The sequence below is a fragment of the Sander lucioperca genome, chromosome 22 (genome assembly GCF_008315115.2).
Source record: "Sander lucioperca isolate FBNREF2018 chromosome 22, SLUC_FBN_1.2, whole genome shotgun sequence".
NCBI lineage: Eukaryota > Metazoa > Chordata > Actinopteri > Perciformes > Percidae > Sander > Sander lucioperca.
In genome coordinates this window covers 15,040,817-15,055,220 of record NC_050194.1, presented here as the reverse complement: position 1 = coordinate 15,055,220, position 14,404 = coordinate 15,040,817, and the positions used below count along the sequence as shown (strand labels likewise).

The 14,404-nt window shown below is 38.7% G+C and overlaps 1 protein-coding gene across 10 annotated transcripts in view; it reads left to right on the top strand.

Annotated features, from left to right (window-relative positions):
* The first annotated feature begins 4,797 nt into the window (after nt 1-4,797).
* Nucleotides 4,798-14,404, top strand: part of plce1 (phospholipase C, epsilon 1) — an 86,546-nt gene continuing 76,939 nt past the window's right edge. For 8 of the 10 annotated variants that reach the window (XM_031315513.2, XM_031315512.2, XM_031315511.2 and 5 more), the window contains exons 1-2: nt 4,798-4,935; nt 13,364-13,452. The gene's annotated coding sequence lies outside the window, so the exon portion shown is untranslated. The remainder of the gene's footprint in view (nt 4,936-13,363; nt 13,453-14,404) is intronic. The other 2 variants (XM_031315506.2, XM_035997359.1) reach the window with 2 other exon arrangements.

The following is a 14,404-nucleotide window of genomic DNA, read 5'->3' as shown; positions in this document are numbered from 1 at the left end:
ATTAATTTGGGTTCATTTTACAACAACCCCTGGGAAATAATTAATCTTTCAACTGATGAACAGTAACATCAAAGTGTGAAATAGAATAAAATCGGCCTATCACATGTGACCCCAGTATCATACTTTATTTAAAGGCATTGTGACATTTTTAATCTTTGTTCGTAGTACAGTAGGCTGTCATGGTCACTTCAGATGTTCAGAAGCTGATTTTACGATTTTTACCTCTCAGTATATTAGTTTGACTTAAATGCTGGTAGTGTAAGCACAATGTGTTGTATTTCTCTCAAATGGTTAGATAAACATTTGTTTCAGGACCTATAAGCCTTACAGAAGAAGCAATGTTTAGGGTTTTTACACTATGCTTTAATAGTATTTATTTTACTGTTTCTGTAATGTATTACATTGACATTCTGTAAGATGTATATATTTCTGCATAGTGATTGATTATATTTAGTATACTATGATTTCATAATAAATTCTATATGAATGTATAACTCTTATTGCTTGTGGTCTTGACTTGTCTCCTGAGGGAAGGTTATTTCTCTGCTGTCAAACTTCTGCATGCAGGTTTCTTTTTCATACGTCACTATATCTTTCAAACATGACTGAAACTTGTGGAACAGACCCAAACTGTGTAGAGGCATTGTCTGTACTTGCATCATTGTCCCAAAGCCCATGGCCTTACCCTAGCTCTGCTAAAGACTCGATAGGTGACAATGGCACAAACCACTGAGTCAGGTAGCTGTTGACAGGGGTGCTCAGAATAGTATCTGGCTGAGTGGATTGTAGTCATTGTGTGTACGCGTGCATGCAGGTTTCTTTGTCTCTTTGAACATTACACCTTTGTATATTTCCCCTTTGTTTGTACACAGTTGTGAGGCATCGTGTATTCATGCAGAATGGTTGCGTTTCATTGTGTCCCAATATAACTTATATTTAGCAAAACAAAGGCTTGTACCTTACATAAAGGGCTAACAGCATACAGACAGTGTCATAAACCTTACTCTGGATCTAGGCTCGGTTGCAGGGTAATTCTTCAGCTGAGCGCTGAGCTAAGTGAAGTGTGAAGAGGCTGAACTAGAACAGAGTAGCTCTTTGTTGTAGGGAGAATTAGGACTAATTTGATGCTAAAGATGTCTTGAAAAAAAAAGAAAGCTAGTTTTTTTTTAATCTTCCGCCTAAAGCTTTATCACTACTACTACTACTACTACTACTTTTATTTCTTCTGTGTTCTCAATTTCAACATGCAATCCACATCAATTTCTCTAAAGCGCAAAACATACACTATACCCATATTGATAAGAGTCATATAGGCTACAAATAACCTACTCCAAGGATTATAGTAGGATGTATTTTTTTGGATTATATGTATTATAGGTAGTCGTAGTAGTGATGGTGCATCTGCTATGATCAATAGAGCCTACTATTATTATCAGTAATTTAATTATTGCATTGGATGTTCTGCACATGGAATGAACCTTTACTGACAGCAGAGGGCAGGATCCACAAAAACAAGGAGTTTGCTCTTGAATACAACTTCATCTGAAACTGTAATAGTTGTTATAGTGTAAGATATTGGTTTTGTCAACTCAAACTTAATGAACAAGATGTGTTTATTCAGGTTTCAGAGTAATTTAAATTGTTATTAACTTTTTATATAAATAAAAGATAGGCTTTTAAGAATGAAACAGAAAAATAAGAGAAGCAAACATTAAAGCCTGTAAGAGTCAAACTGTCAAAGGTGTGTGTACAAGATATCTGACAAGATTCAGTGTTATCACTACATCATATTTACTTTGCTTGTCAATACTCTCTCACTCACACATGCCATGTATTTTTCAGATTGGCCTGTAGGTGTGTTATCTTGCATTATTTGCTGACATTGGACCATTTCTAAAACTTATAAAAAGGTAAGCAGGGCAAGTTCTCCAGTCTCTCCCTTTCTTATATACTCTTTTTTTTCTTCTTGTTTACAAAGTAATGATTTTGGAATGTCTAAAGTCACATCAGATGTTATGGTGTGGCTAAAATAAAGATATGCTGGGACATTAATAAAAACAACCACACCCTCCCCTCTTTTTTATCAGGGAGCTGGGGATTCCCAAAGGTTTGCACGCTCCTGGGTGGAGGAGAGTTGTAGGAATGGAAGGGTTGCACATTCCTGACGGATGGCAAAATACTTTCCATCAGTGGAGCGGGAGAGAATTGGAAAATAATCCCTCATTTTCCAAGTTTAAATAAATGCAGTTATAGGCTGTAAAGTAGAAAAGGGCATCTCTCTTAAGCACGTGCTTTCGCTGTCTCGGGGGCGGGGCAGCGGTGAGTCCAGAGGCGGAACAACTGCACAACTGCAATTACTTTCTTTTCACTTATCAGAATAATAATAATAACAAAGCAATCGTGCTACCAGGAAAGCAATGAAACCACATGCAATGGATTTGATGCGCGAAACCTGCCTTTGCCAAACAAATTTAACCAATTATTACAATTGTCCCAGATAGAAATCTGGCTGTTTCGGCTGAGGTAAGGCATCTGTTGTAGATGGGCAGATTATGGGCCAGAGCCAGACGGTCCAAGCACGGCACCTGATGGATGAAACGAGGTGTCTCTCATGTGGTGTAACCCTGCACTGGAAGCAGATATTTTGTCAAGTAGCCTAGTCATTAGCCAATTTATTTATGTGATGGCTTAAACCAAATAGAGGCGGACATAAGAGGTCGATAAAATATTGGACGCATTAACTTACTTAATGTAGGCCTATGTGCTATGTGGTGAAATGCTATAAAACACTTTTTTTGAACGATGTATAGGACATGCTGCACGACTATATGGTGCGAAATTGTTGCCAGACATTCCAATGTGGTGACACACACACACACACACACACACACACACACACACACACACACACACACACACACACACACACACACACACACACACACACACACACACACACACACACACACACACAGAGCCGCAGTTATTGTTCTCCTGTCCGCAGCTCAGTTAGCTACTGGGAGAGAAGATGCTGCATTCACGTGCTGTTGGATATTTTACTATTTGGCTCATATAAAAAAAGGGGGTGGGAAACACCAGAGGCCTCACGATACGATATCATTACGATACGTATGTCACGATACGATATTATTGCGATTTTAAACATATTGCAATCTTCTGCGATATATTGCAATTTATAACCTTTTTTTCCCAACTTCAATTTTTTCCCAATTTCAAAATACTGTATGTCCCCAAAAGGAAACTTTGTCAACATCTGTTTTATCTAAAAAGATAAAATGATCTAGCCTGGTTGACACCAGACCCTTCTCAGTTGTAACTGAGAGTGGGTCTGGGAAAGGTTCATTGACAGTTAATTTCCAAAGGGGCGTCACCAACGGACGCCACTCAAATGCCTCTGGGCGCATTGGATAGTCCTTCAACCAATCAGAACAACGATCCGGGTGACGCTGCGCTTCGGTAGCCGTCATGTTGAATGTAAACAAAAAGCTGCTCGCCGTCGCTGTGCTATCGTCATCGCGTAAAGCCCGTCTCAGCGGTTGTGATTGGTGCCTGGATTTTGGGGACATTGGAAATGGGTTTGAATGAGCTCTTCGCCAGACTGACTTGCAGAGCAAATCTCAAATTTGCCGTAAGTTCGTCAGGGTTTACCCAGGCTAAAAATTATCTGTTTGTTCATCTCACTTCACTTTCATTGCTGCAAAATGGGATTGTCAAGCAGACAAACTGACCAACACATATATAATAATAGATCGATACTTGGCGTCTGTGTATCGATCCAGTATTGCCAAGGAAAATATCGCGATACTATGCTGTATCAATTTTTTCCCTCACCCCTATATAAAACACTCATGACAGGAGCACGATTAAATACATTATATCTTGCATTTACTACATAAATCAAACACTGAAGTAACAGTGACTTACCCTATAGGCCTATAGCCTATAGGTGACATGAGTGACATACCATCTGTGCATTGCATATCTGCCTCCAAGTTCCCATCCAGTGCAGTGCACACAGCATATTATAAATGGAAGCAGCACTGCCAACTAATTCTTCTCTGCTGGAATACCACTATCTGGTCTTAGAGTTTTTCTGATTGTCAGATAATTTGTGCTACTAAATTGAGCAATATGCACCACATAAACACAATATAAACTACAATATAGGCTAATTAAGGTCTTAAAACTACACAGTGCCCCTCTACGAGACAGGCACGAGATTAGGTAATAATGCAGAACACACCTTAGTAAATATTGTATGTTAGTGGTGCACATTCTGGAAACACATTAGCAAGTAATCAAGTTATTTAAAAACAATTGATGAATCTAGGGCTTTAGGGGTCCCATTTTGCCAGGTTGGAGGGCAGTGTGTAACCGGTGTAACCTAACATTATACACTGTCCTCCGATTGTTACTGAGCTACCAGCCTGCAAAATAAAAATCTGTGGCATTCGTTGCTTTACTATTTATATATAACATCACATACATCTTGTCCTATTTGCAAAGTTTTCCCAGCAGTTGGACTGACATGTTAGCTATACCTGGAACTATTACATCTATCAGATAGCCTATGTTTACATAACTATACTTTAATTCTAAAAAAGAGCAAAAGTATCTAAACAAAATGTCTGTCCCATGAGTCCTACAGTCGGCAAAATAGTAGTTGGGTTCGGGCCCATTTGACATAACCAAAAGACCTTTGATTCTTGATTTTTGAATTTGGAGTACAATATTCCGAGGAGCACCTGAAGGTATCCGAGAAAGCGGTTTCCCACCGCAGCGCGAGCTGCTGCATCAACTGTCTCGAGAGTTGTGAAGTGAGACATCTACCAAGAGTTAGCAGAACATGTGTTGAAGTAGTCAGTAGTATGCGAAGTTTACATTAGTTCTAACTGGATTTGACAACATTGGTCGGTAAGTTTGTGTCACCACATCCTCAAACTGTCACGTCAATACACGTTTAGACACCTTTTCATGGGTTGCGTTGCACGAGTCTTTTTGGTCGTGAGTGCGGTTTGTTTGTGAAGTTGCTTAAATAGGTGTCAGTGGTTCCCAAACCCCGAAGTCACTCAACATTAGCTAAGCTTATAGTAATGTTTTTGCATTTGGGTTCGTCTGGTACTAGAAATTAATGTAGCGTTAGTCAAAATTGTTGTTAGCTTGACTCATTTTATCCGGGACAGCAAACTGAAATCATCTCCTCTGAAACTCCCAGCAGAAACACACTCTTACCAAATGGGGTTGCAGGCGTTTCTTTAGTTTTTTTTAACCATGACAGATAATTCAAACTATTATCTGTCATGGTTTGACAGATAATGGTGCTTACTCCGAGGTTCATTGTTATTTATGAAGGCTGTATCACTGACCGAGAGTGTTTGTGTTTATTGACATCGAATATTGGCCAAAATTAAGGTAAATGGGATTTCTTTTTGCCTAAGCTGCTAACGTTAGCACCTTAAAGTTGTGTGTGCACTGCCGCATGTTTAGTTTTTTAGTTTGACAGGTCAGGCTATGTTTACTTAGGAAGAGTCGACCAGACATCCCTTGGGCACTGTGACCTTTAACCCGTTTGTATGTGATGTTGCAGCAAATGTTGCTTTTAACTAAAGAGTGACACATGGAAATGAAAGGGAAATACAGCTCAGATAAATCAGATCCAGATCAGAATCGCTAACAGAAGAGCAGGAAGTCTGCCTTGTGTCTGTGGTTCAGAGACACATGGGCAACTTATTTGAAAAAAATGCAGTCGATTTGACAGTCTGACACACACTATAACAAGGCCATATTTACAGTGCAAAGTGAGAGGCCACAAGGAGAAAAGACACCCGAGATAATACTGTGGTTAACACGCAATGTTTTTTACAGACCGGATCATTTCTGTGTTAAGGGTTTTACTTCTCCACAAATTGATAATTAGGGGTGTGCAAAAAAACCCGATTCATATTCGAATCGCGATTCAAGCTCTAGCGATTCAAAATTGATTAATTTTTTTTTTTTTTTATTGTATGTCTACTGCAATCACATGGGAAAAGTAACTACATTTACATACTGTGAATTGTTTTTGAATCGAAAATCGATCTTGAATCGAATCGCGAGCCTAAAAATCGATATCGAATCGTGACATTTTCTGAATCGCGCACCCCTATTGATAATGTTTGCATAGTGCATATTCATTCAACTTTCAGTTATTATGTGTGCTCAAACATCACAGTATATTGTGAATGAGCAGTTGGAGAGAAGGTGTGGTGATGTCTTGATAGAAATCTGCAGCAGACAGGGATGGGAGAGTGGTTGGACTTGCTGTTACAGGGTTTCCGCGGAGTCTTTAAAAAGTCAAAAAAATGTCTACAATTTTAAAATCAAAATATTCGGCCTTAAAAAGTCTTAAATTCGCGAAAGTATTCTAGGTCTTCAATAATTTTAAACAGGTCTTAAATGTTCCTACGTCCATGTAACGCTACCTCTAATGCTCATTGAAATGTTTTTTATTTATTTTTTATTCTGTGGTGTAATTTGCTGTATATGTACAGATCATTATTACTCTGTGTCGCTTTTATTCAATTTTAGTTGAAAAGTACTTTTGTGACTGCATTTCGTTGTACTTTTATGTTGTGATATAGGTCTTCCATTCATAAAGGTCTTAAAAAGTCCTTCCAGAAACTCCCGTAGGTGCTTCCCATTTCTTCAGCTGTGGAGCAGCTGCAGACTTTGTCTTGATGACATCACAGTTTTTTCAGTGTCTGGTGTTGGAAGAGCATTAATTGTGATGATTTAACCTTTGACCTTTAAACATTGAGCAATTGTGGAAATGCACTCTTTTTGCTTTATGCTTCTCAAGCTACTGCTGCACTCTGATGGTTACCTGTGTTTAGAAATTGAAGGTGCCCTAATAACAAAAGTTAGCCTATGTTTATTGTTTCTCGCCCAAATGTATTGCGCAAATCCTTGAGGTCTTAAAAACGTGCTGGATGCGTTTCACTGTCAAATGTTTGGGATATCTTTAATCCTGCATTGTTTACATCTGTGTTTACTAGCACTCTTTTTCTTCCCTGCCTTTTTGCTGGCACGTTGCTACACTTATTTGTGTTTAACCTCCTCCAATTCAGAAGGATAGCGTGAAACCAGTGGCGGGAATGTATATTGCATTTTTCTGTGTATTTGCACACGCATGTGTGTGCTCGGATCATCCTGGTGTGCAACTAGTAAAAACATTGCTCCATAGTGCTGCTAGTGGTCATAACTCCACAGGGGACCTTAGGTCTGCTCTGTTTGTGGCCACTGGCAGTAGACTTTCTGTCATAGCTGCATTCCTCTCATTTGGTGTTTAAATACAATTTGTCTCTCTTCTTTCATATTCCAAATTGTTTTCCCGCATTATTAAAGGAGCTAAAGGCTGCATTTAAATTCTTACATCAATCAATAGCTGCTGTTATTTTACCTTTTGATGCATGTCATTCCCTCTCTCTCTCTCTCTCTCTCTCTCTCTCTCTCTCTCTCTCTCTCTCTCTCTCTCTCTCTCTCTCTCTCCCCTTTCCTGTCTTCAGCTGTCCTATCAAATAAAGGCCAAAAATTTGATTGTGGTTAGGCTAAGGCAGGGGTCTACAACGTTTTTTAAGCCAAAAAGCCCATTAGCTGAAAGAGAGACGGAGCAGGGACCCCTTACTATGTATATTGTATAAAATTTAATTGCGTAATAAACTGGACCTACAATAATGTGTAGGGCGGCCTAATGTCTTTACACATACACATAATGCCTTTTTATGGTGCATACAATACTAAGCTTTTAAAATAAAATTTGTTGGCATATTCACATATTTATACATCATGTTTTAATGTTATAATGTGGCACAGTAAATCCTTAAGCTTAACTGTATCTGTGGATGGCTACCTTATGGCTACCTTAGCGGTAGGCCAGTAAGCCTATCATCAATGTTTTGAACATTACATTTTTTTTTTTAATCTTTACTGATAATATGTTGGATTCATGTATATAATAATGTATATTTTCAGACATAAACCATCAAACAATAATTTGGCGGCCGGCCGCCCTGCAGCTACTCTGAGGACCCCTTAGGGGCCCGAACCCCCCTTTGAAGATCTTTGGGCTAAGGCATACATTCTGTGTTCGCCATATGCTTACATAATATTTAGTCTATCCTCAAAACTTTAATGACATTCTTGAAATAAAAAAAGCTGATTGTACAGAGCATACTTGACAGACCAGTTCATTTGATTTTAACAACAAGTATGTTGAATGTTATATGAAAAACCTCTAACTCATGTCTAATGGTCACAGTGAAGGTTTTGCACCAGGGTGACATGGACTGAGCTCACCATCTTTTCTACTGGCGTGGTCCACTTTTGTTATGCCTTAGCTCACACACACACACACACACACACACACACACACACACACACACACACACACACATACACACTGTGAAGAGACAGTCACCCCTTCTTGAGTCAGCCCTCTTCCTCTGTTGTTACACTACATGTAATGCATGGACAAACAGATACTCCCACACACACACATAGAGCCCCCCTCTCTCTCTCTCTCTCATTCTGTGCACTTTCCACTGGCGTCTCTCTCTGCCCTGCCCTCTAATCAATGCCATATGTTCTCCAGGTCCCTCGCATGAAAAGTCTGTTCTGTTTGCAGCACTGTTCCCAGCGTACCCAGCCTCTGACTTTGTTACTGGCAGAGGGAGAGTGTGTTGGGAATGAAAGGTAACCTGCAACAGCTTGCAGGTTGATGTTTCATCCATTTAACTTATCATTTTCTTTTCTTTTTTTGCTTTTTTCACTGTCTGTTTGATTCTGATGGAATCAGTATTGTCTCCAGGGCGATGCAAGTTGGTAATGGGAAGGCGGATAGTTTTCTTTCGCCTAAATCTTTTGCATAGTTGTTTCAGTATTCATGAGCTGTCCTGGTGGCTGGTTTGAATCTGCACGAATAGCCTTGATCTTTCCTGACACATCAGTGTTTAAGAATTTCAGGGTGTGTAGGTTTCACATCGCCTCATTTATTATAAAAAACAAAAAACAAACATGCTGTCCAGGAGGCCAAAATGGGGCAACTCAAGGTCCCAACCCAAAAATGTAATAAAACTCCCTTCAAATGAAGGGTATACATAATTTAATTTCTCCTAATAAGGGGATGCCATCCTGTTTTATATGGTTGGTTATATGGATAAAGTACAGATTCCATTCAGCTAGGATTTCTTCACAGAAATTTAACAGGCCATCAGATCGAAAGCCGTTTTTCATCCGTTCTTACTCACTTGAGCTGTGATTCTCGGCCCAATGCTGGCTGGGTTCGACCCACTGGGTCTGGGCCAATTCGAGCTCTTTAAATTTGCTCCACCTTTCACTTACGTTGGGATTCAAGGCACCGTTTACTGGTTACTGCAGTAAAAATTGATTGGCTGATTGTTGTTGATGGCTGCCTGACTCCAATGTGTAATTAATGAGAAGAAATCTACAATTTGCGGTTAATGTCGGATTAAATATTCGAGGTGGATTTAGATGATTTTGAATAAAAATCAGGTATTTGCAGCGTTGCGACTCATTAAATGCTTCAGTGGTTCAGGTTTGGGTTGGGTTGACACAGAAACCATGATAGTTTTATTATTTTAAATTGATTTCACCTTTATTCATTCAGGCAAGCCAAGAACATGTTCTTATTTGCAATGGCGGCCTGACAAAAGGTTTGAATATTAACCTGGTCCAATTAGCTCTCAGCCAGATCCCTCAGTCGTTTGGACAATAATGCAAAAATTCAACTTAATATATAACTTACATATTTACTTACTTTTGTTTTTATTAGTGGATTTTCCCCTTATATTCTATAGCACACACACACACACACACACACACACACACACATATATATATATATATATATATATATATATATATATATATATATATATATATATATAATATTTTTTTTTTGTTTACTTCCCAGCTGCATGGATCTCTCTCTTATCTAGGCTAGGTCTTGTACTGCATGGTAACATATGTCCGTTTCTTTTCAACGGTGACCAGTTTAAGGAATGTGATTCTATTGTAGTCATATGATGTGTCTTTTCTTCTCTGACCCCCTGTGTTAGAGGGGGGGGGGGGTCCTTTTCATGAAGAGTGCGTTATAATACTGAAGATTTAAAGGGCACTCTGCAGGATTTTCTTTTACTGGCTCTTTACCACGTTTTGATTTCCAATACACACAATCTCCAATACCTTTTATCCAGTGTGATTCCTATTCTTCTTTAGTATGCCCAGAGCTCTTAATAAGCCATCACTGTGCACTGTGGTTTGGATGCCCATCAAAGAGCATGATGCATAAATAGTCAAAAGTTCTTCTTCACCGGTTACCGTTGTCTTAGTAGTTTTGTTTAGAATTTTTATATCGTTCCAGGGAGTATTTATCAATAGTTAACATTTGATGTATGTTTATTTTTTTCCAATACCCAATTCAGTGGTTGAGACTAGATTAAGACTGATGGCAGTACCAAGTATGTTACCAGTGCATCCCTAGTTGCATTACTGTTCTCTAACGTACACGTATATTCTTTCTACGGGATAGTTTTTTCCTTATTTCCCCTTCTTGCTAGTCTTGTTGTTCTTAGATCGTGAATGGAATTCAAATTAGTTAGTTTTTGGCACTTTCTTAGGCATCACCAAAGCATCCGTGACTGAAAAGATAATCTAATTGAAATCTGTGTTTTCACCGCGTGACTGTTTCGTTGCAGTTGGGTGACACCAGTTGGAGCGTCACTCTATTGTACTTTATTTCCCCGTGGCCCCTACACAACAGAGAAGGGGATTCCTTCTCCCCCTGACCTGCTTATAATGCTGGTGGAATGCTAAAGATCCAATGCCAAATCTTAGTGTGAAGTATTTAGTGGAGTATTTTGGAGGCTCAGGAGGATAAGTATTATAAATATAAATATATTTTTAATGTCATTTACTCTCTATTTTACTTTCCTTATTCATTGACTGTGAGGTATCAAAGTAAGCTTAACAATGATCGTAAGTTTGAAGCCTAAAGGTTACTGCCAGTAATTATTGGGGCTGCTTTCTACCTCACTGATTGGCTCTACTTTCCTACACTCCCTCTGAAGTTGGACCTAATCACATACCAGGCCATGAGTCATCGTTTGGATGAGTTGTGAAATAATCCCTCATGAATGAACATTAGAAAAAGGCTTTTATGTAAGCACGAAGGCCTCCTGTTGGTGGGAAAAACAATGATTTAGGACAGGTTCAAAAACTCTTTCGATCCTGAGACACAGACACAAACTCATTATAACAAATTGTATATTATTGAGGTTATTACACATGGGGGCATTAGTGTTCACATCCATAATTTCAGTAAGTGGTTGAATGTCTTAACTTTAAAAAAACAACAACTGTGGTCTGCTTTAGAAATGTGTCAGATTTGGATTCAAATATAGCCGTTATCTACCATTTGTTTATCAAGTGCTTTAGGCGAACATGTTAAAAGTTTCCTACTTATACATCCTTCAAAATACAGTGACATTAGAGTCCTCTTTTCACCCCGCCTCATTTAAGTTACTGTTCAGTGTCGGCATGTATCCCGTATCTCTGAGGCCATTAATGGTGCCAGTGTAGTGGCCTTTCACCACTGAACAAAGGTTATAAAACACATTTGTCATAAAATTGTAATTTTGATAATGTGACAGTCATTGATATTTTCACTTCATGGCCTTGAGATGCTCCTAAAATTGAGATTAGATTAGATTCAACTTTATTGTCATTGTGCAGAGTACAAGTACAAAGACAATGAAATGCAGTTTGCGTCCAACCAGAAGTGCAAAAAAAGCAGAAAAGTGCAATGTGATATACAAAGTATAGACAGGTGGTGCATAGGCAGGACAAGAACTATATTGCAGTGTTATAAGAGCAGAATAAATATGGCTAATGGCAAATATGTGCAATGTAGTAGCAGTGACATTATAATAGTAGTACGAATAATATAGGCTAGATATATGCAGTGTATTAGCAGAATATAAAATAAGAAAAGCAGAGTAAATACGGATATTCTGTATGAACCATATAGACAGATATGTACAGTATAGAACAGCTGTGTACAGTGTGGTAACATTATAAGAGTAGTAAGAAAAAGTGTATGTGCAGGATGAATAGTATACTTAAAGTCACTAGTAAAACTTTGCACCACTTATACTTTAACATGCCTTGCATGTAAAAGCAACATTTTTATTACGTGGTGTAAGCTCCAAAACTAATTATACTGTACGTCATTTTCTTATTGATGTGTGGCAGTTGGGAAATACCCTTTTGAGAAAAATTAAGAAACAACAGACGCACACCCACAAATACAAAACAAATATAGTACAGTTTGGTTGTTCACCATCTGATTCTGATTATATCCCGTTTCTTCAGGACTGTCAGAGGTGCTGAGATCATCCCCTTTTGGTCTCATCAACATGTGTTACACTTTTTGCAGCACGGATAATGTTGGTAACATTTCACGATGAGCAGACAACTCCTTATTTAATCAGGTTTTTCCAGTAGTGCGTCTTAGATCACAGTTTTCCTGGGCTTGTATTGAAGTATACAAGCTCCTTAAAGCAGTATACAAGCCCATGTTCAAACTTCTGCCATTTTTGAAAGAAATTATTTCCTCAAGTATTTTTTAATATTCCTTAAATTCAGATAATTCTGCCTGTTGAGGATAGTCTAAAATACAACCAAGAGCATATGTGCTATAGTTTAAGTCTCTGCTGGTTCATGGGTCGACGACAAAACGTAAACATAAACCCCTCTCTAAAACGGAAACTTAAAAAAAACAACCATTTCTTAAAATGTTAAACTATTTCTATAATGTTGAGGATTAATCATCACTCAACACAAAAAGTGTGTATAATACAGTACCAACAAAGATATACAGTATCTCATTAGGACAGAAACCATTCCTAACTATGTCATGAATTGAATGAGTTATGTGTTTCACTGCAGTCCTTTGTTGTGTGCTGTAACTGTCAGTCAGATCAGATGACTGTCAAGGTGAAACATTTATATCAACAACGTCAAAGACACATTCTGATTGGCTGCTGAACTTGCAGGCCAACTGTGAAAGGCCCATCCCTTATGTGTGTGTCTCTCTCTCTCTCTCTCCTTCACTCTCTCTCTCTCTCTCTCTCTCTCTTTCTCTCTCTCTCTCTTTCTCTCTCTCTCTCTCCTTCACTCTCTCTCTCTCTCTCTCTCTCTTTCTCTCTCTCTCTCCTTCACTCTCTCTCTCGCTCTCTCTCTCTCTCTCTCTCTCTCGTTCACTCTCCCTCTCTGTTGCACTCAGTTGACAAGACAGTGAGCGGGAATCCTGATTCACCTGAAAAACCCTGGAGCATAACATTAACTTTTTACAAGGTGATTGCCTACATTAATGTAAGTATTAACATCGAGATATACCTAATCTAATTATATATACCTTATTATAGGATTTTTTTTTTTTTTATCATTGAGATATTGTCTAGGAAAATAAGCCTGGTATTATGTGCGCCATGTGTTAGACAATATTTTATATAATTCAACAAGTGAAGTTGAAGTGATTGAGGGTTTTCTTGGTCAGTGCACTTGTCACTCTGTGTGACCTGGTTTCCCTGTGTGTGTGTGTGTGTGTGTGTGTGTGTGTGTGTGTGTGTGTGTGTGTGTGTGTGTGTGTGTTTTTGGCCCAAGGCTAAGATTTAGCCTGAGAGCGCCATTTGCTTTCCTAGCCAGGGTCACAGTTCAGCTGATAACAAGAGATACTTTGAACTGTGTGGGTGGGTGTGCGTGGTTGTTTGTTAGGTTTACTAACTGCAGACATGTGATCATTCTTATAAGTAGCAGTTCTCTAGTCAGTATTTGTGAATGTCACCTTTTGGAATAATCACATAGTAGGTCTACTTAGACTAATTGAACAGCTGTAGCACATTGTATATCAAACCTTGCTTGGTCCACATGCTTCCATTTTAAGTAACCACAGTGTGGAAATGCTATCCTGTTGCTAATTTCAGAGTGTTTTTAAATTAGCTTGATGGCAAGCACAGCTGTCTATCATGCCCCTAGGCACATAGCTTCAGGATTTAAAGCTGCAGTATGCAACTTCTTGCCTAGAGTAGCCAGAGTGTTATGCTAGCCTCGCCCTCCTGACCCATAATTGGACAGGTTCATGACCTAACATATGTCGTGTGTCGGTTGTTTGTGTCCCCAAATGACATCAGCCTTAATGTGACAGCTAGCATTAAGTATGTACAGCCACAACATTAGCTGAAGCAGATGATGATGAACACAGATGGTTCCCAAATAGAACTTTGTTGTTTTCCATGTTTTTTAATTGCATCTTGTCTGCAAATTT